Here is a 4829-nt window from a genome sequence, read left to right as displayed (position 1 = left end):
AAGGGATCCAAGTGGAAGGAGGATGGACTGGACTGATTGACAGCCAGCTGTGGGATGGCTAAATACGCAGACAACTGTTTGGGCTCCGGATTGGTGTCCCAGCCCCAAGTCTCTTCCCCTCCACCTGCTGCTGCCATGGCACGGCCCACTGGGGAGGGATCCTGACTGGGGTGAGGGCTGGCCTGAGCAGTCTTTCCTCTCTCCCTGAGGGAAGGTGTGGTCATCTCGTGAGGATCAGGGTCAGTCAGGAGGGTCCAGCTCAGTGAGCAGCAGAAGCAGAGCCGAAGCTGAGCTGTAGGCGACCCGGTGGAGCGTGAGGAGGGCCGGGCCTGGAGCGGGCAGGCGGAGCAGCAGGTCCCGGCCCGCGGGAAGCCGAGGTGGGCGTCCGTGTGGCGTGACCTGGGCACGGCTGGCAGCGGGGAGTCTGTAAGAGGCAGGGTAGGAGCTCAGGGCCCCCAACGGGGATGAAGCCTGGCCATGCCACGGCCCTGCTAAAGGTCCTTCCAGGGCTCCGTACTGCTGGGTCATCTGTCCCCCACTAGACTGTGAGCTTTCTGAGGGCCCAGTGCTTTAGAATAAGGGAGCAGTGCTCGCTTCGGCAGCACATATACTAAAGTTGGAACGATACAGAGACGATTAGCGTGGCCCCTGAGCAAGGATGACATGCAAATTCGTGAAGCATTCCATATTTTTTAAAGCAATTATACTCCAATAAAGATGTTAAAAAAAAAATAGAATAAGTGAGCAGATGGGACTTTTGACCCGGGACTGCAGACAACACTGACCTTTCCTAGAGCAGGACTGGGGGCCCTGAGGGGGATGGAGAAGGACGAAGGTCCGACTTAGTCTGCTCAGGGACTTCTTCGGCCCCTTGTCAAGGAGGACACTCAGAACTCAGAAAACACTGTCCCCGCCCCTGACCCTCAGGGATAGCCATGCCCAAAGAGGGGTGGCCACAGCCCCTGGCCGGAGAAAAATCAAGGGGTGGCCGTGCTCTTTCCAAGTTCCTCAAGTTCGATTCCGTGTTGGCCCAAAGTGGGTTTGGGGTGGAGAGGTGGCTTTTAGAATTTGGGGAGTAGAGGCCTTTGGAACTTCGAGAACCTTGGAAACTTTCAAGCTTTCGGAATCTTTAGAAGTCTTAAAATCTTAGAAATTTTAGAACCGTTGGAATCTTAAAATCTGGAGCACTTTTAAGATCTTGGACTCTTGACATTCTGGAATGTAGAGGGATTGAAACTGGGGGGTTCTTCTTCTTCTTTCCATTTTTTTTCTTTTTGGCCATGCCGCGCGGCTTGTGGGATCTTAGTTCCCTGACCAGGGATCAAACCTGGGCCCTCAGGAATGAAAGCACGGAGTCCTAACCACTGGACCGCCAGGGTGTTCCCAAACTGGGGCGTTCTGATCTTGGAGTGGAAAGTGCCTTTTTGGTGTAGGGATGGACACTCGCCCGCAGACCTGATCCCTCTCTTCCCACCAGTCCTCGGAGCCCAGTGTTTCAAATATCCTGGTCTTGTCCAGCTTTTCATTTAAGATTTTAAAAACAAAATTGTATTTATCATCTTAAATTTTTTTTTTTTTAATTTTTGATATTGTGTTTCTTAAGCAAATGATGACAATATTTATTGCCTAATTGGGTTTTTAAGGTTCCAGATTTTTTTTTTTTTAAGATGATTGTTGCCTCTCATGTCACCAATTCACCAAACATTCATGCTGGAATGGGGCATAGAAATCACCTACCTTTTCAGATGGGGAAACTGAGGCCCAGCGGGGGTGGGGGATTTGTTCAGGGTCCTCTGGTGACTCAGAGTCAGATCTGGGCTTCTTGGCTTCTGCATCCGAGCTGTACCCACCACCTCCCTTTGTGACCACCCAGCTCCCCTGTTCTTGGTAGCTGCCCCATCTGCTCGGGCTGAGGATTTTCCATGCTTTCCCACAGCTTTCTCCCACGTCCAAGTTTCCTCTCTACAAGATGGGGCCAGAGATTCTGGAGCCAGGTTGAGGCCCACGTGCCTGGAACGTGAGATGCATGTAAAGAGCAGAGACCCTGCCAGATCACTTCCAGCAATCAGGGTACACCAGGAAATGAGGGAAACAGCAACTCCACAGCAGCTCAGCCAGGGCTCTGGAGTCTGGAAAGCTCTTCGGAGAACTGGAGGGTTGTTTGGGTCCGGGTCCTTCATCTCCTGCAGTAGCTTGCGGGGGTGCCTGCCCGTGGAGGCTTCTCAGCCCCTCTCTGCCTCTTCCTCCACCGACCACTGTCGCCTACTGCATCCTCTCCGTCTCAGTGTTTCTGTTTCTTTGTGGCCTCTGCCTCCTCATGGTTTCTCCTGCCTATGGCTCCCATGAGCGCACACCCTCTGCAGCTCCAGAGTTCCTCTTTCCTTCGTGTATCTCGGCTATGGCTGTCACTCCCAACTTCTCAGCTTATACTCAATGTCCCCCTACAAGAGGACTTGATTGGTTTGGAAGTCCCCACTAGGACAGGCCCTGGAATAAATGGACTCTCACACACGGGCTCTGATTCTTTGACACCAACTAGGTGTCCAGCGATTCAATTTCATACTAACTCGCCGAGTCAGTGCAGAACCCACAGGTTTAGGGCTCAGTCCCTCAAGACTGTCTCTACTTCAGATGCCGGTCACAAGTCCCAGGGACAACCTGGGATTGAGGCTATGAATTCTGGGGTTCTCACAACCCCCTTCTCAGGTTCCATAATTTGCTAGAACAACTCACAAAACTCGGGAACATGCTTTACTATTATCAGTTTATTATAAAGGATACAACTCAGAAGCAGCCAACTGGAAGAGGATGAAATATGGTGGGGACGGGGAGGGGAGTGGGATTTCACAGAGCATCCAGCCCTCTTAGGGCACACCACCCTCCCAGCAAGTCCATTTATTCACCAACCAAGAAGCTCTCCAAACTCTGTTGTTTAGGAGGGTTTTACTCAAGTTTCATTATATAGGCATGATAGATTTAATCCTTGGCCATTGGTGATTGAATTCAATCTCCAGCCTCTCTCCCCTCCCGGGAGGTTGAAGTGGGGGTGAGGACAGCCAGCCCCATCCTGAACCTATCTAGGGTCTCCCCATGGGTCATCTCATTAGCATACAAAAGACAACAAATTTCAAGGGATTTAGGACCTCTGGGCCAGGAAGCAGTGACTACGACCAAATATTAGCTTTTTTATTATTCCATACTGACCACTTCTCCGGCCACTTGTCAACTTCAAGATTGGCTGCTGTTGGGTCAAACACCCACTTTGGTCCAGGCAGCCCTGGCCAAGGTGGAAGGAGGGCTCAGAGTAGTGTGTGGTGGCCCATGTGTAAGCTGCTCAGGCTGGGAATGGACATGACAGGTGACAGAAGCGTCTAGGCAACTGGGGGTTACTCAGCCTGGCTGCACAAGACCAGGATATTTGAAACACTGGGCTCCGAGAACAGGTGGGAAGAGAGGGATCAGGTCTGCGGGCGAGTGTCCATCCCTACACCAAAAAGGCACTTTCCACTCCAAGATCAGAACGCCCCAGTTTGGGAACACCCTGGCGGTCCAGTGGTTAGGACTCCGTGCTTTCATTCCTGAGGGCCCAGGTTTGATCCCTGGTCAGGGAACTAAGATCCCACAAGCCGCGTGGCATGGCCAAAAAGAAAAAAAATGGAAAGAAGAAGAAGAACCCCCCAGTTTCAATCCCTCTACATTCCAGAATGTCAAGAGTCCAAGATCTTAAAAGTGCTCCAGATTTTAAGATTCCAACGGTTCTAAAATTTCTAAGATTTTAAGACTTCTAAAGATTCTGACAGCTTGAAAGTTTCCAAGGTTCTCGAAGTTCCAAAGGCCTCTACTCCCCAAATTCTAAAAGCCACCTCTCCACCCCAAACCCACTTTGGGCCAACGCGGAATCGAACTTGAGGAACTTGGAAAGAGCACGGCCACCCCTTGATTTTTCTCCGGCCAGGGGCTGTGGCCACCCCTCTTTGGGCATGGCTATCCCTGAGGGTCAGGGGCGGGGACAGTGTTTTCTGAGTTCTGAGTGTCCTCCTTGACAAGGGGCCGAAGAAGTCCCTGAGCAGACTAAGTCGGACCTTCGTCCTTCTCCATCCCCCTCAGGGCCCCCAGTCCTGCTCTAGGAAAGGTCAGTGTTGTCTGCAGTCCCGGGTCAAAAGTCCCATCTGCTCACTTATTCTATTTTTTTTTTAACATCTTTATTGGAGTATAATTGCTTTAAAAAATATGGAATGCTTCACGAATTTGCATGTCATCCTTGCTCAGGGGCCACGCTAATCGTCTCTGTATCGTTCCAACTTTAGTATATGTGCTGCCGAAGCGAGCACTGCTCCCTTATTCTAAAGCACTGGGCCCTCAGAAAGCTCACAGTCTAGTGGGGGACAGATGACCCAGCAGTACGGAGCCCTGGAAGGACCTTTAGCAGGGCCGTGGCATGGCCAGGCTTCATCCCCGTTGGGGGCCCTGAGCTCCTACCCTGCCTCTTACAGACTCCCCGCTGCCAGCCGTGCCCAGGTCACGCCACACGGACGCCCACCTCGGCTTCCCGCGGGCCGGGACCTGCTGCTCCGCCTGCCCGCTCCAGGCCCGGCCCTCCTCACGCTCCACCGGGTCACCTACAGCTCAGCTTCGGCTCTGCTTCTGCTGCTCACTGAGCTGGACCCTCCTGACTGACCCTGATCCTCACGAGATGACCACACCTTCCCTCAGGGAGAGAGGAAAGACTGCTCAGGCCAGCCCTCACCCCAGTCAGGATCCCTCCCCAGTGGGCCGTGCCATGGCAGCAGCAGGTGGAGGGGAAGAGACTTGGGGCTGGGACACAAATC

At 52.7% G+C, this 4829-nt stretch overlaps 2 non-coding genes across 2 annotated transcripts; one reads left to right on the top strand and one right to left on the bottom strand.

Annotated features, from left to right (window-relative positions):
- The first annotated feature begins 586 nt into the window (after positions 1-586).
- On the top strand, positions 587-693 carry LOC136125247 (U6 spliceosomal RNA). The gene has a single exon (XR_010656014.1). It is a non-coding gene; the product is annotated as a U6 spliceosomal RNA (small nuclear RNA).
- Positions 694-4224: 3531 nt separating this feature from the next.
- On the bottom strand, positions 4225-4331 carry LOC136125246 (U6 spliceosomal RNA). The gene has a single exon (XR_010656013.1). It is a non-coding gene; the product is annotated as a U6 spliceosomal RNA (small nuclear RNA).
- Positions 4332-4829: the final 498 nt, after the last annotated feature.

The sequence above is a fragment of the Phocoena phocoena genome, chromosome 6 (assembly GCF_963924675.1).
Source record: "Phocoena phocoena chromosome 6, mPhoPho1.1, whole genome shotgun sequence".
Taxonomy (NCBI): domain Eukaryota; kingdom Metazoa; phylum Chordata; class Mammalia; order Artiodactyla; family Phocoenidae; genus Phocoena; species Phocoena phocoena.
This window is presented reverse-complemented; position numbering and strand designations above follow the sequence as displayed.